The following is a 23,609-nucleotide window of genomic DNA, read 5'->3' on the forward strand; positions in this document are numbered from 1 at the left end:
CCTAGGAAGAAAAAACAGATTAAGGCTAAGTTCACACTTCCGTTGTTTTGCATCAGTCACATGCGTTGCTTGATGCATGTGACTGATGCGTTGTACAACGGATGACAACGGTGACAAAGAAAAGAGTTTCTTTGTCTGACTCCGTTGTGTGCGGGGGGCAGAGTTCGGGGGGCGGAGTACGGGGGGGTGGCATTCGGGGGGCGGAGCTGAGGATGTCAGTGCCGCGGTCTGCATGGCTGGGGACAGGTGTGTGTGTGTGTGTGTCTACATGCGTGTGTACATGCGGAGTGCGGGAGGGGGCGGAGCGCGAGGGGGCAGAGTGCGAGGGGGCGGAGCCGAGTGGAGCCGTGGAGCTGAGGACGTCAGTACTGCAGGGACTGCAGGGCTGGGGACAAGTGAGTGTGTGTGTGTGAGTGTGTGTGTGAGTGTGTGTGTGTGAGTGGGTGTGTACACATGTGGAGTGCGGGAGGGGGCGGAGCCGAGTGGTGAAGTGCGGCCTCCTTGCACATTGTATCCAGGGTAAATATCGGGTAAAAGCAAAGCACTTTTTGCTTGGTTACCCAATATTTATCTTGGATACCAGCTTAGCACGGGCTCCCTGCACCCGTAATCACTGTAAATATCGGGTAACTAACCAAAGCGCATTGCTTGGTTACCCGATGTTTATCCTGGTTATGGGGGCGGGGAGCCAGAGAGCGCATGCGCAGCGAAATCCTACGGATCGCGCTGCTCAAAAAACGTTACATGCTGCGTTGCTCCAACCCAGCGGTCAGTTAAAAAACGACTGACCACGATGCAGCGGATGCAACGCAGCATCATCAGTCACAATCCGTCACTAATAGAAGCCTATGGGGAAAAACAGGATTCCTGCAAAATATTTTGCAGGATACCGTAATTCCTCAAGGCTATGGATTGTGACTGATGCAAAACAATGGAAGTGTGAACTTAGCCTAAAGCAAAATGACAAAACAAGGCAAAAAGTCAGAGAACCTCACAGTCTCCTGCGAAGCCCAGCCGCAGGCAAACTTCTAAGGCGCACTGCCATGACAAACATGGAGGTCTTCAGCAGACTTTAACAGTCCCATAATGGGACTATAGCCTGCAATCATGTGATCTCTTGTACTATATGCAGAAATGCCATAGCATTGCGGAATATAGCAGAAATCACAGTCTCCTGTGAAGCCCAGCCACAGTCAGATTTCGAAGGCACTTTGCAATGACAAACATGGAGGTCTTCAGCAGACTTTAACAGTCCCATAATGGAACCATAGTCTGCAATCATGTGATCTCTTGTACTATATGCAGCAATGCCATAGCGGAATATAGCAGAAATCACAGTCTCCTTTGAAGCCCAGCCACAGTCAGATTTCGAAGGCACACTGCAATGACAAACATGGAGACCTTCAGCAGACCTTCTCCTGTCATAGCAACCCATCCGTGATCAACGATCATGTCAGGGGTGCACTGATGGGCGTGCCCCTATGCTGTCACATGTTAAATTCCACTGTCAGAATTTGACAGAGGGACTTGAGAGTTTAACAATCTTAGTGGCAGGTCCTGGCTGTAAAACACAGCCATTACCCTTTGGCTATAGAGTGTGCTCACCACATGATCCCGCACCACACACTTTCTTCCGACATGCACTCTACTTGTATGGCGGATGACATGAAAGGGTAAATCATGGAAATTAAAAATATTCCTCAGTATTAAAATTGAAGTTAGGTGCCTGAAAGAAAAACAAACAAAACAAGGCTTTTGCACACAACCAAAATATGCCCTCTCACAATATCTCAGAGAAAGTAAAAAATAAGACGCAGTGTTTATTTTGTGAAAAATTAAATTTATATATACTCACAGCATAAAAGAGGGCAACCAGTCCAGTTAGCCCAGGCCAACACATCTAATGCACCAACAGGATGCAGACAAGCTTCTCAACATGATGGACACTTCACAGGTGCAAAGTAAATTGCACAATAGTGGCGTTCATAGGGCACTGTTCACACTCGTATGCACATGGTGTCCAGCCAGCGACCTATTATCACGCCCTTACTATTCGATTAGGCGGGTTAATTGGACACTACTCACTGTAGCACACAAGGGACAGAGACTCCACTATGCATGGCCTGTATTAAGAGGCCTGGCTGCACCCCGTATAAAAAAGTGCAACAAATATATATCAAATATATATGAGGTATTAGTTAGTAAATTGGCAAATGTACATAAGCTTGCAATCCTCATCATGGATCCTCATGCTTGCAGGTCCCTACACTGATAAATATCAAAAATAGCAACAGAAATAGGAGATAAAAATGCCACTATACCCTTGTGCTGCGTCTCCGGTTCGGCACCAGTGATAGTTCTGCCTTGCAGTGCATGTACTGGCTCTGGTGAGTGTTCCTGATATGTCCTGCTTTCCCGCTGCCGTGTTCTGACCTATACCACCCCCCACCTGTCCATCCATCCTGGTCCTTGACTACCCGTGCATAGTGGAGTCTCTGTCCCTTGTGTGCTGCAGTGAGTAGTGTCTGGGTAACCCGCCTAATCGAATAGTAAGGGCGTGATAATAGGTTGCTGGCTGGACACCATGTGCAAACGAGTGTGAACAGTGCCCTATGCGCGCCACTAGTGTGCAATTTACCTTCCACCTGTGAAGTGTCCATCATGTTAAGAGGTTTGTCTGCATCCCGTTGGTGCATTAGATGTGTTGGCCTGGGCTAACTGGACTGGTTGCCCTCTTTTTTGCTGTGAGTATATTAAAATTTTGGAGGAGTTTTTATCTTCTCTTTCTGTTGCTATTTTTTAAATTTATATATATTAAAATAGGTTCCAAATATTATAGGTCATCACATTATTGTTGTTTTGGGAAAGAATGATTTTCTTGGCAAACTTGGAAAGTGTGGTGGACCATTGTAAATGTTGTGGGGCCCACCGGGGAATTCACCTTCTGTTACGGGGGGGACCGGAAGATTAGGACCAGGGGGTATATATCCTAATCGCCAGTCGGGGCCCACCGTGCTCCAGATGACAAAGGAGCTGCTGGCACCTGAGGGTTAGGCGGAGACTATAGAGCTGGATGGCTCTGAGATAACCCAGGAACTCTGGGAACCGGTCACGTGTGTTGGGACACGTCAGACCGGACGACAACCCGATTAGCGTTTTGGTGCACCTAGCGCTACACCAACCACGTGTGCAGGAAACACGTCAGGCCGGGTGGTAACCAGGTAGCGTTGACCGGAAGACCGCCACGAAAGCACCCTGTCGGCCACGTGTGTAGGACACGTCAGGCCGAGCGGTCCTCCAATTAGCGTTTCTGGCCACCTCTCGACTGGCCACGTGTGTGTAGGACACGTCAGGCCAGATTGGTACACCAGTAGCGTTGACCGGGAAGCCGATGAGGATAAGGAACACCCTGTTAACTCCACAGGGGTCCTGGGGTACACTGTCCGTGCGCGTAGGGGGCACAACTGGACAGGTGGCGCAGCAGGTGCGTTGTCCGTGTGCGTAGGGGGCACAATCGGACAGGTGGCGCAGCAGGTGCGTTGTCCGTGTGCATAGGGGGCACAATCGGACAGGAAGCACAGCAGCCGCAACCCAGTTATCGCCACTGGGCTGCTATAGCAAGACTGGAACGGCAGGAGGGAAGCACGGCGCCTGACCCTGATGTGCCGAGCCACGAATCTTGGCGTGACAGGCACCGTTCGCCTAACCCTACCTACCGCTTCCCAACATAGGCTTATGCCGCAATGAGGCTCTAACATGGAGGTGTGCTCTGACTGAGCAAATGTGAAGACTGCGCACCTCCATGTTGTCTCCAGCCCCTTTTATAACCTGGGTCCGCCCCAAACCCAGGGTGGAACCACCAAGGTCCAATAGCAGAGTGCCATGTCATCAGTGACGTCACATGCGACCTATCCGGAACCGCCACGTCATTGATGACCTCATGGCAGCCACGCCCCAAACACTTCACCAGTCATAGTTTGACGACCAATACTGAGGTGCCAGATCATAGGGGCGGGCCTCTGCGAGCCAGTCCGGAGTTGCCACATCATCAGGACACCTGACACCCTCTGCCCTATTAGGGCCTGCCACCTCACGGACATGCTCAGAGAGGTCCTTACCGGACCTAGTCTCTGGTGCACTAAGTGCCTGAGCATGCCCAGTAGCCTGAGCAACAGGCTCAGAAAGCAGACTATCAGTTTGAGCATGCTCAGTAGGCACATCCCAGCACTTAGACACAGCTCGAAGTCCAAGTACCTGTGCAAAGAGGCTGTTAGGGTTAATTGTGGGAGCATGCTCAGTAGCCTGAACTGAGGACTTGGTCTCAGACATAACACAATCAGGCTGAGCATGCTCACTAGGCAAAACACCCGGCTTCAACTCTGGCTGGGGTAAATCGGCGCACGCATGCGCACTAGCCGCCTCCCCACACTTAGACGTGGTGGAAGGAACAGCCAACTGGACGACCCGAGGCACGGACAAGAATGGCAGCCGGTGCCTGGGCGCAACAGGAACCGCAGCAGGCTGCTTGCGGCTATGGCGGCGCCGGTTCGTAACACCTTCCTTCCTGTGGTCCAGTCCAAGCCTGGATCCAGGTATATAAATCACACAAAAAGAGCTGCGAACTCTATTGATGTGTACTGAAATATGAGAGAATGAGACTAAACTGACTTTAAACCATAAGAATAAAAATGTTGCTTGGTGCTAAAAATTTACTTTAGGCGCCTGAAGAGAAGCAAACATTTAGCACCTGCTATACACAACCAAAATTTACCCTGTTACAATTACTCATAGAACGTAAACACATATTCAAAAACAAACAAGACAACGTGTTCTTTACTTTTTGGCAAAATCAAATTGACTTACTGTATATTCTGATGGATTACTAGCATTTTAGGCCATCAGGGCAGTTAATATTGGGGAAGTATATTTATTCTGGCATGCTTGGAAGGTGTGGTGCACCATGGTAGATATTTTTGGAGTGATCTCATCCATCCCGTGATAACTTTCCAAAGAGTATATATATATATATATATATATATATATATATATATATATATATATATATATATGATCCCTGTGTACAAACTACAGGACGAGCAGAAGAGAATCCGAGAAGACGCCCGTTCAACCACAATGAAGAACCTGGTCCCTTTGCTTTGCGTGATCTCTGCTCTTGTCATCTCCGGTAAGACATTATAGTTATTATTCAACATATTCTCACAGCATTAAAAAACTTTATATTTCTCTATGCTTTTTGCCACTACACATTGCAATGAATATTGGACTAGTTTAGTTAATCTGGTGAAGATTATGCCGTTCACACAGATGGTAAAATAAATAATGGTAAATAAATACTCGTAATGAAAAGTTAATGCTCATATGAGTGCAACACATGTACTTGAGCACTTTTCGGGGAAATTGTCCAAAAAATTGCTTGAGTTCTAAATTGTCTTTCTTGACACTTGGTGTCATAATCCTGGCTGGTATATGCCACTGGGTTTCCCCAGCGCCGGCCTGGTCATGTGAGGGGTTATTTCCTCTCTGCCTCGTTCGGGTCTCAGAGCACTATATCCTTGTGCTGCACCTCCAGTACGGCGCCAGTGATAGTTTTGCTTTGCAGTGCATGCACTGGCTCTGGTGAGTGTTCCTGATATGTCCTCCTTTCCCACTACCGTGTTCTGATGGAGAGTGGTATATTCTCCATCTGTCTGTCCGTCCGTCCCGGTCCCTGACTACCCAATCCTGCTTACTGTTTATCCCTCCCTGTCTGTCTGATCCCAGTCCTGATCTCTTTGTCCTCCCCCTACCTTGGTACTCTGACTTCCCGGCTCTGACCTATATCCATGTTCCTGACTCCGGCTCCCATCCCTCCCTTTTGTATGATTCCTCAGCTTCCTGACCCTCGGCTATCACCTGACCATGATTTATCTCTCCCTATGTAATTGTCTTGACTTCCTGCTGCTGACTCAGATAACTAACTATTCTTATTCGACTGCCCTCTTTTGGTCTGTCTGTTAACTGCACTCTGAGCCTGCTTTGCTGGCACCCTTAGCAGCCTTCATAGTGTAGTGTGACATTTTGATACTTGAGTCATGGCCATCCGAGCATTAGTTACTCTTTACGAGCACTGAGCACTCGTGCATGGTAGTGCTCGCTCATTACTGAAAAAAAATCTTTCATAAATATGTATCAAAATACTACATACATAAACTCACCACTAAAACATCGAGAGGAGTGTATATAAAGATTAATCTCTTCCATCAGTGGTGTTATGGAACCAATCATCAACCTTTAGATAACTTCACATGAATTCATCCAAAAAAATGGCTGATTTTTCATCCGTATAACCCTCCATTTGGCATTCATTTTCACCCATCACTGAATGAACAAAATTTAAAAGGCACAAAACTGTGTCCTATATTAATAATTGCAATATATCTTTAAAAATTGGATGTTGTCTGGTTGATCAGAATTTAAAATGTTTTTGTTGATATTTCAAAAACTATCCTTTTTTGCTTTACAATTTCCCTTGATGTCAGCAAAAACACCAATTTAATTATAAAAATGAACTGAAAATGTTTTATGAAAATTATTTTAATAACCAGATGGGAAATAAATGTTTAAAGTAGATTTATGATTCAACCCTTAAATGTACCTGGTGTGGAACAGGGAAAAACTGGTAAAAGCATAATTTTAATAGAAGACGAGTAGAATTAGGTTTATGGCACACTTGGTATTATGGGTGTTCAAGAAGGGTTCAAACCCATCGTTAGATACAGTAAAAACTTGACATACCAAAATGGAGGACTTTATTAAATAAAGGACTTTATTATATAAATGACTTTATTATACAGGCAATAAAAAAAAAAATCCAAAAGATGTAATGTTTCGACCCCTACATTTGGGTCTTCATCAGACAAAATAGATTCTTGAGGAGGAATATGTCTTTAAGAGGGTGACACTTTAAAAATCTATAGATAAATCAGATTGCTGTTTTGTATAATCCCCACGATTAAGAGGTAATACAGGCATACAAAACGCGCGTCGGGGTCCTTTCTCTCCGTGGACTGGCACTTGCACTTTGACTGGGTATGTTTATCTATTCATTTTGTCATTGTCTTACTATCATCTATAGTGATGCCTGATGGTTCGTAATGTGCACTGTTGCACCTGAGTACTTTATTACTATAAGGTGTTGCTATATAGACCTTGCAGTCCTTATTATTGATAGACCCTCTTACCCACAAACTCTTTGTGACATGTTTTATTAATGTACTGTCACAATATTATGCTTTTTCAGATATCTTTTTAAATGTGTCCTTTTTGTATTTAATAAAATTCGTCCATTACTGACCAACAAACTCCTTGTTCTCCTGTTTTAAAATACTATTTTTGGAGTGATTCCTTTGCTGTGAGCATTTGGGCTGACATTGCCATCTCCCAGTACTATTACTCTGTTTTGTGGCAAATGTATACATGGTGTTTAAGCCGGGGCCACACGAGGACTACTGTGATCCTCGCATGACACTCGGCTTACGCTGGCAGCACAGCGGGAGCTAAGTGTCATGCGAGTGTCATTGCGACTCAGGTCCGATCATGCAATTGGCCCACAGCTGTGGGGGGCGGGCCAGCACTGAGGAGTGGCAGGCCAGCACTGAGGAGAGGAGGGTCGGCGCTGAGGAGGAGAGGGAAGAATTTATCTCCCTCTCTCCTCCATTGCCGGCTATTGCCATTCTCACTCTACACTGGTGTACTGCAAGTGCAGTGCGATATTTCTCTCGCAAAATAGACTTGAATGGGTGCGAGAGAAAGAGGATCGCATTGCATCTGCAGCATGCTGTGACTGTTTTCTTGGTCCAATTAGGGCTGAGAAAATAATCGCTCATGGGTGCTGGCATATAGGTTAATATTGGTCTGAGTGGAAAGCGATGTTTTATCGCATTCCACTCTCTCCAATTTTCATGCCGTGTTTCTTAGGCCTAAGGCCTAAGCCACACGGTGAAAAAAACGGTGTGAGTGGAGTGCGATAAAACATCACGCTCCACTCGGACCGATTGTAATGCGAGACTCTTTCTCTCGCACCCATTCAAGTGTATAGGGCGCGAGAAAAATCGCACTGCACTCGTGTACACCGGTGTACCGCGAGTGCAGAGCGAGAATCTCAATAGCCTGCTATGGGAAAAAGGGAGAGAAATCCCTCCCTCCCCTCTGCAGCGCTGGCCCACTCCCCGCAGCTGAGGTCATGTCGCACAGTCAGACATCAGTCGCAGGAATTCTCGCATGACACTCGGCTCTGCTGTACTGCCAGCGTGAGCTGAGTGTTATGCGAGGATTGCATTAATCCCCGTGTGGCCCCGGCCTAATAGATATAATGGTGCAGTGTAGCAGTGTATTACACACAGGGAGGAGAGCGCAGCATCTCTGATTTTGATAGTGTCACAATCTTAAAGGTATATTCCTACTCAAGAATCTATTGTATCTGATGAAGACTCACATATAGGGGTCGAAACGTAACATTTTTTGGATTTTTTGGATTGCTTATGTAATAAAGTCCTTATATTCATTTTGATGTGCCAAGTTTTTCTGTATTTAATAGAAGACGAGTCAAGAACTCAAGTCACTGTAGGTTTAAGGTGACAATGACTAATGTATGTTTCTTGTTGGCTATGATTATGAAAACAATGACTTTACTTACAATAAAAATTAGTAATTTTTACCTTAATTCCCCGTTTTTATACTGTCCACAAAAACTGCTAATGGATTGTCCATTATTTTACAGTTTATTCCTATAAATGTAAATCTGGTTTATGTCGCAACGCTACAACATGTAATAGGACTGAGGATGAATGCCTTGGAGATCGATGTATGACTATGTCCTAGCACATGAACATTGGTGCGTACAACTTATTTTTTTTCTTTTACAAAAAATACAGTATCCCTCTTGAATTTTTGGTTTTCTATTGTCGATTTACTTACTTTGTAGATGGAAGAGATTATAGGTCAATACTGAAAGGTTGCGCCAACGCAACCATGTGTGGATTGAGAGGCTCAATAGCATAAAAAAAATTCAAATGTCAAAGTTATACAAAATGCTGCGAAGGGGATTTCTGCAACACTGATGACTATGAAAGTAAGTGTCACAATGTTAATAATTGGAATAATTTACTGATGACCAAGGTCCATAAGAACTTACAGAATTTTATAGGTTAGAGCACTGGCGGTGAAGAAGGGACATTGTTTTCTTGACAATCTACTTAAAATTTTAATTAAAACAATCATTGTGTGTGTTCCACCAGTTCCTGAAGAAGATTCAACACCAAATGGTGTAACATGTCCAACCGCCTACTGTAACGGTACTGTAGAGGAATGTAAGAGTCACCAGGAGATGAACTGCACTGGATCCATGGATCGCTGTTATGATTACCGGGAACATGTGGTAGATCCAGGTGAGTGAATCTATATTTCATAAAGGGGATCTGTCATCAGATTTCACAATAGATATTGTACATTGTCTTAAACATAATCTAAGCCCTGAAAAGGCTGGTTACAATGGCTGTATAATCCTTTTGTCATATTTTGAAATTAAGTTCAACTTAATACAATACTAATTTGAATATGCGTCATGCGCTGTCCGGTTCCTCACACGCGGAGTACTACTAAATCGTTGGACTCTATTCACATTGCAGAATCCATCATGCTGGCTGGTCTCCCTTACATGCTCAGCTTTACTGGGCATCGGCTGAGATGTTACACAGATCCGGCAATCCAGTACAGTGCAATACAGTATAATGGCATTGCGGCAAGCTCCGGTCACATGCTGTGACCGTAGCATGTGACCGGAGCTTGCTGCGATGGCATTGTACTATATTGCACTGTAATGGACGGTGCCAGATCCGGCAAACCAGCGGAATGCCGGATGTGTGAAACCACCTTAAGCTTTCTCATCTGTCTTACCTACAGCTTTTTTCTATTTGCTGTTAGGTTGTAGGACCTTACTCTTGCTTGAATTTAATATTTCACATATTTCCACTTATGCATGTGTTTTATGTTTCCCCACTTTGGTTCCTTGTCTATCTCTGCATGCGTGCCCTATATTGGTTTGTAGTGCACAGCAGACTTCACCTCTAGTTCCTCAAGAGGTATGTGGAACAACCCGACGGCCTTTTGGGCAGTCAGGTCCGGGTTGTGGGTGTCCAGGTGTATGGTTAGGGTTGTTCCAGCCTGTCCGGGAACCATTAGGGTGCTATGTAGCTAGGGATACTATACCGACAGGAACAAGTAGGGTGTAGGTACGGCATTGGGGAGTAAGGGGGACTTTGCACGTTGCGACATCGCTATTGCGATATCGTCGGGGTCAAATCGAAAGTGACGCACATCCGGCGCTGGTAATGACGTCACAACGTGTAAAGCCTAGATGCGCCAATAAGCGATCACAAAAGCGTTGTAAATCGGTGATCTGTGTAGCATCGGACATTTTCATAATGTCGCACCAATAGGAGATACGGTGTTGTTCCTTGTTTCTGCGGTAGCACACATCGTTGTGTGTGAAGCCGCAGGAGCGAAGAACATCTCCTTACCTGCCTCCACGAGCTATGCAGAAGGAAGGAGGTGGGCGGGATGTTTATGTCCCGCTCATCTCCGCCCCTCCGCTTCTATTGTCCGCGTGCCGTGTGACATGGCTGTGACACCGCACGACCCTCCCCCTTCGGAAGGAGGCAGGTCGCTGTCCAGAGCGACGTCGCAGGGCAGGTAAGTGCGTGTGAAGCTTCCGTAGCAATAATGTTCACTAGGCAGCTACCACAAGATATTGCATGTGCCATGGGGGCGGGTACTATCGCGCTCGGCATCACTAGCATCGGCTAGCAATGTCACAATGTGCAAAGTACCCCTTAGGTTCTATTTTCCCTAACATGAGCACTGTTATGTTATCCCCAGGAGCATTGCAGGAAGGAAGTGAAGTGGCTTGCCCCCACAGAATGTGCTTTGATTGCCCCGTTCAGAAAATAACAGCTGTATTTAAGGAGTTATTAATAATGTACAGAGCTCAACTCAATGTAACACAGCTGTCATCTGCTGTAAAACATGTAGGCTCAGCACTTGAGCCTGCTATAAAGATTGGGACACAAGATATGTTGTAATGGTACATGAAAAGATTTTTGCAAAATCCAAAAAGGAAAACAGCAGAAATTTTAATGGTTTGTTGTTCTTGTGTCTACAGGTAAAAAAGATGAGAAATATTCTGTGAAAAGTTATATTAATTCTGATGCCTGCAAATACAGCTTTGATAATGGCGTTGGGGTTAACGTATTAGACAAGAAATACGTGAACTGTTCTGTTCCATCGAAATCCAACGAGCACCAATGAAGTTTCCGCCTTCTAATGATTTTACTTTAATTTTCCTTAATCAGAAATTACATAGGATACTTTTTTTCTTGGTTTTGAATTTGGGAGCTGGGGTTCTTTTCTGAATACTGTAGTCAATAAAATACAAAACAAAGTATCTGTGAGGTTGACGTACAACACTACATGTATATGATACTGGATGAATAGTATGTCACAACCCATTTGTTATAGGTCACTGATCAAGATGAAGGCATTTAATCTTATGGACTGCTCATATTAAAAAAAATATATATTTATATTTTAATTAGGATGTGATTATCTGAACTCTTCAATAAATATTTTTGAAGCAATGAGTTATTATCTCTATTTTTTATAGAAGGGAAATAGTATTTTCTGGAGAATACAAACTATTTTTGACCATTTTTTTTAATAAAGAAAACATTTTTTTTAGAAAATAAAAATCATGACGTTTGTTTGTGCTATGCACTTCCAGATTCAATAAAGCTACATATTTGTGCATTTCTTAACCAAGAATCAGCAAAAACATTAGTACATGCCCTTTTCATCTCCTGCCTCGACTACTGCAACCTCCTGCTCTGTGGCCTCCCTTCCAACACTCTTGCACCCCTCCAATCTATCCTAAACTCTGCGGCACGATTAATCCACCTCTCCCCTCGCTATTCCCCAGCCTTGCCACTCTGCCAATACCTTTACTGGCTTCCCACTGCCCAAAGACTCCAGTTGAAAACATTAACCATGACCTATAAAGCCATCCACAACTTGTCTCCTCCTTACATCTGTGACCTAGTCTCCCTACCTACCTGCACACAGATTCTCTCAAGATCTCCTTCTCTACTCCTCTCTTATCTCCTCTTCCCACAATTGCATTCAAGGGTACTTTCTCCTCGTGTAGACCGTGAGCCTTCGCGGGCAGGGACCTCTCTCCTCCTTTAGACTGTGAGCCCTCGCGGGCAGGGACCTCTCTCCTCATGTAGACTGTGAGCCCTCGCGGGCAGGGTCCTCTCTCTTCCGGTAGACTGTGAGCCCTCGCGGGCAGGGTCCTCTCTCTTCCTGTAGACTGTGAGCCCTCGCGGGCAGGGTCCTATCTCCTACTGTACAAGTCTGTTTTTGTAATGTTGATGATTATTGTACTTGTTCCTATTATGTATACCCTTTTCACTTGTAAAGCGCCATGGAATAAATGGCACTATAATAATAAATAATAATCTATAACAAAATTCTGATGTAAATCATTTTCAAAAGTTGAAAAAAAATTTGGGGCCCAATTATTCAAGAATTTTGAGACCTATTACATTTTTTGACAAATTTTGGCCAGTTCCACCAAAATTGAAGGACCTAGGGAGATAGGGGCTTAATTGAGAGTTTTGAAGTCCGATTGTCTAATTCATGACTATCTTAGGCCTTGTGCCTTATGTCATAATTTAGAGACTGGAGGAGGATTTGTGGTGCAGTATATGGAGGTAAACACCTTTCAGATACAGCAAATTTAATAATAATAAGGGGTGCTTTGCACATTGCTACATCGCTAGCTAATTGTAGCGATGTTGAGCATGATAGTCCCCGTCCCCGTCGCAGATGCGATCTCTTGTGATAGCTGCCGTAGCGAACGTTATCGCTACGGCAGCTTCACATGCATTTACCTGCCCTGTGACATCGCTCTGGCTGGTAACCTGCCTCCTTCCTAAGGGGGCAGGTCGTGCAGCGTCACAGCGACGTCACACGGCAGGTGGCCAATAGAAGTCGGAGGGGCGGAGATGAGCGGGACGTAAACATCCCACCCACCTCCTTCCTTCCTCATTGCAGGCGGGACGCAGGTAAGGAGATGTTCCTCGCTCCTGCGGCTTCATACACAGCGATGTGTGCTGCCGCAGGAACGTGGAAGAACATCGTACCTGTCGCTGCAGCAAAATTATGGAAATGACCGACACTACACAGATCACCGATTTACGATGCTTTTGCGATCGTTTATCGGTGCATCTAGGCTTTACAGGTTGCAACGTCGTTACCGGTGCCGGATGTGCGTCACTTTCAATTTGACCCCGGCGATATCGCAGTAGCGATGTCGCAAAGTACGCCTAACTCACTTCTTCATGAATCATGCGCCTTTGACTCCAAATCGCCTGCCAGTATAAACAGCGCCAGTTTTCAAGAATTTGGCAATTTTTCTCCACATTGTAAATAGAAGGTAAGACAACAGCTGACGAAGTGAAAGAATGAAAGAGAAAATGAAAAAATGAAAAATAATTAGGAGGCAGACAATGATGAAAGTTAACATTTATTACATCTAAAAAGATGAACTATGGTTATACAATATGTTTAACCCAAAAAACACATATAGCGGTTCTAGTTTTCATATCCAGAAACACTATAAAACCAGTATCACTATTTAGGAGACTAACTAATGAACCATTTTAGTTCCTGAGTTCTGTAATGTGTAACCTGAGTTTTCACTTGTACTCGGTGTGACATCACAAAGCATTGTACTTGAAAGTAAACTTTAAACCTAAAGGAAACCTACCACTAGTGATGAGCAAACCTTTGAAGGTTCGGTTTGCCAGCCGCAAATGAACCAAACCTCTACATGACCGAACCTTGCCTTGCACAATGACGTTTGGAAACACTGACTGGCAGGTTGAGTCTACACCTACACACAGCTAGCCATAAGCAGATCACTTCCGGGGGAGGGTGGGTGGACTTTTTGAAACGTTTTTTTTTTCGCTCGCACACTACATCTGATCACGCTATTGTTATCCTCATTGCGAGATGTTCAAACACTGCAAGTGGCTCACTCTGGGTTGAGCACCAAGTCTACTTGAGCACAGCGTTGTTTGCACATGTTAAGTTTGCTCGCAACTCATCCAAACTCCAAACCTGAGCCCTGTGTTTTTTAGTTTGTGTTCAGTTCGAAAACCGAACCTCAGGTTCGCTCATTTCTACTTATTACCAGTTTTTGAGCCTATGAACAAATGACCCCTCTAACGGCTCCTTTGTTACATTCCACAAACATGTTTATCAGTTCCTGACTACCCCTGTACACACCGAAAAAAAACCGTTTGATATATTATACCGCGCTATATGTGGTTATCCTTGCTGCGTCATCTGTCCCTCATCTCTGCTTGTAATCACATCCACCTTCTTTGATTCATGGGCATCATGTGTCCTGCATCATCCACAAACTAAATTGAGATTTTGCGCTCACGCAAAAGCCTCGCAGTGCCGTGTAGGCATAAACTACTCTGGCCTACATCAGGAAGAGTGTAGAACATCACTGCAAAAGCATGAGTGACATCATTCAAATGTAATTCCAATAACATCACTTCACATTTGTTCAGTGATATTTTATGCTCTCAGTTACAACTAAACCCTAACACTCTCACAGGAATGGACAAACAAGGGGAGTTGTAAAAACTGAAATCCACAGGTCCCAAATCAGGTTATAACTTTCCTAGTCCTGACCCTAATGTATCCCTGTTTGACAGCAGAGATTGACACCCTAAGAGCACATAATGTCGCCCCAACTCATCGACAGTTGACCATGATTGTCCTTAACTGGAGCCTAAGCTCTGAACTAAGGGGTACTTTGCCCGCTGTGACATCGCAAGCCGATGCTGCGATGTCGAGCGCGATAGTCCCCACCCCCGTCGCAGCAGCGATATCTTGTGATAGCTGGCGTAGCGAACATTATCACTACGCCAGCTTCACATGCACTTACCTGTCCTGCGACGTCGCTCTGGCCGGCGACCCACCTCCTCCCTAAGGGGGCGGGTCATGCGGCGTCACAGCGACGTCACACGGCAGGCGGCCAATAGCAGCGGAGGGGCGGAGATCAGCAGGATGTAAACATCCCGCCCACCTCCGCCCTTCAGCATTCAGGCGGGACGCAGGTAGGAGATGTTCTTCGCTCCTGCGGCTTCACACAGCGATGTGTGCTGCCACAGGAACAAGGAACAACATCGTACCTGTCGCTACACCGGCATTATGGAAATGTTGGACACTACACCGATGATACGATAACGATGCTTTTGTGCTCGTTAATCATATCAAAAAGGATTTGCACACTACGATATCGACTGCGACGCTGGATGTGCGTCACTTTCGATTTGAACCCACCAACATCGCACCTGCGATGTCGCAGTGTGCAAAGCAAGTGTGTGTAACACAAAAGCAATAAAAAACATAAATGAAGTTCACACAGGCAAAGGGTGAGACACAGGACTAGAAATGTGCAAACACACTCATACAGGAATGATGGAATACAAGAAACAAAAAAGAATAGCAGATTAGGTAGAAACGCTTTAGTTCAATTAAGTGAAACAAAATAGAAGATAACTGGGAAGGTATTCACAAAACAAACTGCAAGGAATAGCAATGTCTCAGTAAGAAAACCATAACCAAGGTCCAGACAGCCATCCATCCAGAAATATAGCCAGCAATGAGTTATGTGAGTACTATGTAAACATCCATAGAAGTAGAAAACCACGGCACATCCAATGAGCATCCCAAAGGTGCTTTATTAAATTCCAACGGTGCATTAAAATAGCGGGCAGAGGACCGGGTGCAGGTCTCCTTGGGACGGCGGCCGTTTCGTACCTCTTGGTACTTCGACGGCTTGTGTGGACCCGTCGAAGTACCAAGAGGTACGAAATGGCCATTTTCCCAAAAGTTTTGCACCCGGTCCATTGCCTGCTATTTTAATGCACCACTGGAAAGAAATAAAGCACCTTTGGGATACTCACTGGATGTGCCGTGATATTCTACTTCTATGGATGTTTGCAATTTCATCTTCTCTTTGTCTACGTGCACCCGAGACCCGCTCAACATAAGGACCCGACAAGCTCATTCCTCCCTTGCACCGGAATGGGCTTATCAAGGTAGAGCTGAACCGTTTCTGTTTGCTGATTTTATCTGAATACTATGTACAACTAGCCCCTCACAAAATTTGATTGGGCATATGTGAAGCCGTGCCGCCCCAAGGACATCGATCCAGCTTCAGGGATGCCACAGGACCTTCTTTTGTATATGGCATCAGGTATGTCGGTTTTGTATATATGTGTCGTGACGCCACTCACGGTTTGTGGTCAGGGATAGGGGTGACCGCCACTGCAAATTTAACGAGCGTCTGGGGCTGATGGGGTCTGCAGTCTGATGGTGTGACCTCCCGTGAGTGAGGCTGGCCCCAGGGGCTCGGGTGTGTACAACAACAGGTCCCAGAATAACTCAGTCTCAGTCCAGAAAGTCTTTCAACTGCTCTTTACTCACTTCTAGATGTTTCTGGGGTGAGCTGACCCGGGCAATGCTGAGATAAACCAGGTTGAACCAGGGCTCCTTCAGGCCAGTCTGAGGGTAACCCTTAACTCACCTTCCTAGCACTCTTTGTTCAGATAACCCCTGACTTGAAGTACCTTGGGGTCTATCCAGGTAAGTAACTACTGCCTTTTCTTCACTTTTTGGACCATTTGCCGGCAGCATGGATGAGGTGAGATGGCTTCTGGCTCTGTCTCCTTATGGGTCCCTGCATTGCTGCTTAGGCTCGGACTATATGTGTTTGGTGAGGTACTTGTAGTTCCCCTCACTGGCAGGTTTAGCAGATAGTTAAACTTGAGTCTACTCTAGGGACCTGTTCCCTTTACATGCCTAGTCACCCGCAGTCCCCATACTCGACTGACTCTCTCTCGGTCTTTCTGACTGACTGGTAACCGTTCTCCCCCGCTAATGGCTTCTTCACGTGCAGGGTCTGACTAGTGTGAGCGCACGTCTGAGTCTCCTAGCAACCGCCGCTCACCACTACCAGACTAGCTTGCTCCATTCCTTTCCTGACAGCCTCTGCATTTTAGCTCCCAGCCCTTCCACCACACCCCTTGACAAGAATTGAAGGCCAGACCCCTCTAGGGACTGCCCAAGGGTCCCATCTAATGGTGTGGGAGACCTGGTTGCTATGTGTCTGTGCGTACACACCTCTTTCCGGCCTTTAGAACTACCTGGAAGCACTGTCCCATCATGGGTGCAGTACTCAGTGGTGCCTGACCAGGTCAGGGGCGCCACACATACCAATCGAGAAAGTGCACACATCTGACTAGAGATGAAACAGGAAGACAAAGCATTGTAAAGAAAAACAAAAGAGTTTGACCAAGACAAAACAAGCTGTGATTCAACTAAAAGGGAAACCGACCAACTACCTGAGATCTATTCCATAACTTAATTTGCATACCTTAATTTTGAATTGCCATAACTTCATTACATGTTTCATGCTAACTTCTAAATAATAATTCACTTTACATGTTGATTAGAGATGAGCGAACCGGTCGCGGTTCGGCTCGAGGTTGGTTCGCCGAACGGACCTCCCGTTCGAGTTCGGTTCGTCGAACGTTCGACGAACCGAACTCGAACTGCATAGGAAACAATGGCAGGCAATCACAAACACAGAAAAACACCTAGAAAACACCCTCAAAGGTGTCCAAAAGGTCACAAACAACTCACAACACATGGGAAAGTGACAAGGACATATACTCATGCGAAAACAAAAGAGCTGGACAAGGAAAAAGAGGAGGACACACAGATATATGAGTATATGCAAGGAAACATCGATTCCATTAATGTGCAACTTGAGCCCTGCTCATTCTTGGCTTCCAATCTTGATAAATTGCCTGAGCTCGCCACGTACGTCTTGGGGATCTTGTCGTGTCCTGCAGCCAGCGTTCTCTCGGAACCTGTCTTCAGTGCTGCTGTGGGTCTGCTGGCAGATAAGCACACGTGTCTGTCCACTGACAATGTGGACATGGCTCTCAGAGGACTTTTCTTCCCCTGGGTCAGCCAGGGGACGGGAAAGGCACGCGTATTTTTGAGAGTGCTTCATGCAAAGCATCTTTTTCTTTTTCAAAAGGGAGCTCAACCGATGCCAGTCAAGTGGGGTGTGTGTGGCCCAGTGAGTGGCAACCAGGGAGACTGTGGTTGGAGTCCCCTCGCTGTGTCTCTAAAAGAACCAAGATGAACAAGTCATGGCTCTCAGAGGACTTTTCTTCCCCTGGGTCAGCCAGGGGACGGGAAAGGCACGCGTATTTTTGAGAGTGCTTCATGCAAAGCATCTTTTTCTTTTTCAAAAGGGGGCTCAACCGATGCCAGTCAAGTGGGGTGTGTGTGGCCCAGTTAGTGGAAACGAGGGAGACTGTGGTTGGAGTCCCCTCGCTGTGTCTCTAAAAGAACCAAGATGAACAAGTCATGGCTCTCAGAGGACTTTTCTTCCCCTGAGTCAGCCAGGGGACGGGAAAGGCACGCGTATTTTTGAGAGTGCTTCATGCAAAGCATCTTTTTCTTTTTCAAAAGGGAGCTCAACCGATGCCAGTCAAGTGGGGTGTGTGTGGCCCAGTGAGTGGAAACGAGGGAGACTGTGGTTGGAGTCCCCTCGCTGTGTCTCTAAAAGAACCAAGATGAACAAGTCATGGCTCTCAGAGGACTTTTCTTCCCCTGGGTCAGCCAGGGGACGGGAAAGGCACGCGTATTTTTGAGAGTGCTTCATGCAAAGCATCTTTTTCTTTTTCAAAAGGGAGCTCAACCGATGCCAGTCAAGTGGGGTGTGTGTGGCCCAGTGAGTGGCAACCAGGGAGACTGTGGTTGGAGTCCCCTCGCTGTGTCTCTAAAAGAACCAAGATGAACAAGTCATGGCTCTCAGAGGACTTTTCTTCCCCTGGGTCAGCCAGGGGACGGGAAAGGCACGCGTATTTTTGAGAGTGCTTCATGCAAAGCATCTTTTTCTTTTTCAAAAGGGAGCTCAACCGATGCCAGTCAAGTGGGGTGTGTGTGGCCCAGTGAGTGGCAACCAGGGAGACTGTGGTTGGAGTCCCCTCGCTGTGTCTCTAAAAGAACCAAGATGAACAAGTCATGGCTCTCAGAGGACTTTTCTTCCCCTGGGTCAGCCAGGGGACGGGAAAGGCACGCGTATTTTTGAGAGTGCTTCATGCAAAGCATCTTTTTCTTTTTCAAAAGGGGGCTCAACCGATGCCAGTCAAGTGGGGTGTGTGTGGCCCAGTTAGTGGAAACGAGGGAGACTGTGGTTGGAGTCCCCTCGCTGTGTCTCTAAAAGAACCAAGATGAACAAGTCATGGCTCTCAGAGGACTTTTCTTCCCCTGGGTCAGCCAGGGGACGGGAAAGGCACGCGTATTTTTGAGAGTGCTTCATGCAAAGCATCTTTTTCTTTTTCAAAAGGGAGCTCAACCGATGCCAGTCAAGTGGGGTGTGTGTGGCCCAGTGAGTGGAAACGAGGGAGACTGTGGTTGGAGTCCCCTCGCTGTGTCTCTAAAAGAACCAAGATGAACAAGTCATGGCTCTCAGAGGACTTTTCTTCCCCTGGGTCAGCCAGGGGACGGGAAAGGCACGCGTATTTTTGAGAGTGCTTCATGCAAAGCATCTTTTTCTTTTTCAAAAGGGAGCTCAACCGATGCCAGTCAAGTGGGGTGTGTGTGGCCCAGTGAGTGGAAACGAGGGAGACTGTGGTTGGAGTCCCCTCGCTGTGTCTCTAAAAGAACCAAGATGAACAAGTCATGGCTCTCAGAGGACTTTTCTTCCCCTGGGTCAGCCAGGGGATGGGAAAGGCACGCGTATTTTTGAGAGTGCTTCATGCAAAGCATCTTTTTCTTTTTCAAAAGGGAGCTCAACCGATGCCAGTCAAGTGGGGTGTGTGTGGCCCAGTGAGTGGCAACCAGGGAGACTGTGGTTGGAGTCCCCTCGCTGTGTCTCTAAAAGAACCAAGATGAACAAGTCATGGCTCTCAGAGGACTTTTCTTCCCCTGGGTCAGCCAGGGGACGGGAAAGGCACGCGTATTTTTGAGAGTGCTTCATGCAAAGCATCTTTTTCTTTTTCAAAAGGGAGCTCAACCGATGCCAGTCAAGTGGGGTGTGTGTGGCCCAGTGAGTGGAAACGAGGGAGACTGTGGTTGGAGTCCCCTCGCTGTGTTATACATGCTTTTAGAAGGGCATGACATGGCTTGGAGGTTGACTTTCATAAAATGCAAACTGTTGGCTACCAAAATGCTGCCTTTCCAACAACTGTGGTTATAGGCAATGAGGAACATACTGATGAAGATGAGACGCAGATACCCGATTGGGATGACAACTTAAATATTCGGTCAGGGCAAGAAGAGGCTCGGTCTGAGGGGGAGGGGAGTGCAAACACAACAATTGATGATGAAGTTCTAGATCCCACCTACTGTCAACCCCCAGTCAGGCACTCGAGGAGGTCAACAGAGGCGGTGGAGGAGGATGCAACCGACGACGAAATTACCTTGCGCCTTCCTGGACAGAGTCGGAGCACTGGTAGCACGTCTACAACTGCATCCTCAGCCACCACTCTGCCTATGAGCATTATTCGGGGTGCATCAACAGGTCGCATGGCCTCTAAGCCTTGCCTAGCCTGTTCCTTTTTTGACATAGAAAAAGATCGCCCAAATCATGTGATATGTAAAATTTGTCATGATTCTCTTAGTAGAGGTCAAAACCTCAGCAGTTTGACAACTTCTTCCATGAATCGTCACATGAATAAATATCATAGGTCCCGGTGGGAAGCTCACTGTGCTGCAATGCGGCCTAGCGGAGCGAACCATCCACCGCCCGCCCCTTCCAGTGCATCCGCGCGCTCTTCATCTTCTAGGACTGTGGGGACAGCTGTCACACCTGTTTTTCCACGCAAAACTTCCACCACTGTAACCGCAACAGGCAGTTTGCTTGGTAGGTCGTCAGTTGGTTTGGAAGGGGAAACAAGTGAGTGTGTACAGCTCTCTCAGACATCGATAGCACCTACGTTGGATGAAGGCAACATCATGTCTCCGCCTGCACTTTCCTCACAAACCTGCATTTTTCCAGGGACACCCTACTCAACACCGTCTACACACAGCAGCCAGATCTCTGTCCCTCAGATGTGGTCAAATAAAAGGCCACTTCCTCCGACCCATGACAAAGCTAAGAGGTTGACTCTATCCCTCTGTAAGCTGTTGGCTACCGAAATGCTGCCTTTCCGCCTAGTGGACACACAGGATTTTAGAGACCTTATGTCTGTCGCTGTGCCCCAGTACCAGATGCCTAGTCGCCACTACTTCTCTAAGAAAGGTGTGCCCGCGCTACACCAGCATGTCGCACACAACATCACCGCTTCCTTGAGAAACTCTGTGTGTGAACGGGTGCATTTCACCACCGATACTTGGACCAGTAAGCATGGACAGGGACGTTACATGTCGCTGACTGGGCACTGGGTAACTATGTTGATAGATGGTGAAGGGTCTGCTGCACAAGTCTTGCCGTCCCCACGACTTGTGTGTCAATCCTCTGTCTGTCCAAGTTCCGCCACTGCTTCTGCATCCTCCACCTCATCTGGGTCCTCCACCTCCGCCCCAAGCCTGCCTGGTCAGGCCACCAGCGTTCTCACTGCGCAGAAGGAATCACGCACCCCTCATTACTATGCTGGCAGCAGAGCGCAACGGCATCAGGCGGTCTTTAGCTTGACATGTCTTGGGAATAAGAGTCCCACAGCTGAGGAGTTGTGGTCAGCTCTGCGGTCCGAGTTTAATAAATGGTTGTCTCCACTCAACCTGCAGCCTGGTAAGGCCGTGTGCGACAATGCTGCAAACCTGGGTGCGGCCCTTCGCCTGGGCAAGGTGACACACGTGCCTTGTATGGCTCACGTGTTGAACCTTGTTGTCCAGCAATTTTTAACACACTATCCCGGCCTAGATGGCCTTCTGACCAGGGCACGTAAACTGTCTGCAGTGCTCACTTCCGCCATTCAACCGCCGCAGCTGAGCGACTTGCATCGCTCCAGAAGTCTTTCGGCCTGCCGGTTCATCGCCTGAAATGCGATGTGGCGACACGCTGGAATTCAACTCTCCACATGTTACAGCGACTGTGGCAGCACCGGCGAGCCCTGGTGCAATACGTCATGATGTATAGCCTGGGCCAACGAGATGCAGAAGTGGGGCAGATCACCCTGATGGAGTGATCTCAGATCAAGGACCTATGCACCGTTCTGCACAGTTTCGACATGGCGACGAATATGTTTAGCGCTGACAATGCCATTATCAGCATGACGATTACAGTCATTTACATGCTGGAGCACACGCTAAACACTATTCGGAGTCAGGGGGTGGGACAACAGGAAGGGGAGGAACTACAGGAGGATTCATATGCGCAAGACACAACAACATCACCAAGGTCCAGACGTTCATCATCACCAACGCGGCAGGCATGGGACCATGGGGGACAGGGATCAACAAGGGCGCATGGTAGCAGGCGAGATGTTGAGGAAGGTGCAGGAGGACATGAAGATATGGAGGACGAACTGTCCATGGACATGGAAGACTCAGCGGATGAGGGAGACCTTGGTCAAAATTCAGTTGAAAGAGGTTGGGGGGAGATGTCAGAGGAAGAAAGAACGATTAGCACCTCTATGCCAGAAACACAGCGTGGACTTGGTCCGCATGGCTGCGCAAGACACATGAGTGCCTTCTTGTTGCACTACCTCCAACATGACCCTCGGATTGTCAAAATTAGAAGTGATGATGACTACTGGCTTGCCACACTATTAGATCCCCGGGACAAGTCCAAATTTTGTGACATAATTCCACCCATAGAAAGGGACGCACGTATGCTGGAGTATCAGCATAAGCTGTTACTCGATCTTAGCTCGGCTTTTACACCAAACAACCGTGCAGGTGAAGGGAGTGATTCTCCCAGTTGTAACTTGACAAACATGGGACGGCATCGTCATCTTCAACAGTCTACCCGTACCAGTAGGACCGTATCTGGTGCTGGTAACAGCAATTTTATGGAATATTTTCATAATTTTTTTAGACCCTCCTTTGCAAGGCCACCAGAGACAACAAGTCTGACACATAGTCAACGGATGGAGAGGATGATACAGGAGTATCTCCAAATGAACATCGATGCAATGACTTTGCAAATGGAGCCTTGCTCCTTTTGGGCTTCAAATCTAGAAAAATTGACAGAGCTCTCCAGTTACGCCTTGGAGATTTTGTTGTGTGCAGCTGCCAGCGTTGTCTCTGAACGTGTCTTCTTCAGTGCTGCTGGGTGTGTGCTGACAGATAAGCGCACGCGTCTGTCCAGTGACAATGTGGACACACTGACGTTCATCAAAATGAACAAGTCATGGATCCAGAAGGAATTTACTACCCCTGTGTCAGCCTGGGGAGAGTAAATGCTTGTGGATTTGGAATGTGCTTGATGCAAATCAAAACATCCTGTT

The 23,609-nt window shown here is 46.7% G+C and overlaps 1 pseudogene; it reads left to right on the forward strand.

The window, feature by feature from the left end:
- Positions 1–5,133: 5,133 nt before the first annotated feature.
- On the forward strand, positions 5,134–11,364 carry LOC142256733 (phospholipase A2 inhibitor and Ly6/PLAUR domain-containing protein-like; annotated as a pseudogene).
- The last annotated feature ends 12,245 nt before the right edge of the window (positions 11,365–23,609 follow it).

The sequence above is a fragment of the Anomaloglossus baeobatrachus genome, chromosome 11 (assembly GCF_048569485.1).
Source record: "Anomaloglossus baeobatrachus isolate aAnoBae1 chromosome 11, aAnoBae1.hap1, whole genome shotgun sequence".
NCBI classification, from domain to species: Eukaryota; Metazoa; Chordata; class Amphibia; order Anura; family Aromobatidae; genus Anomaloglossus; species Anomaloglossus baeobatrachus.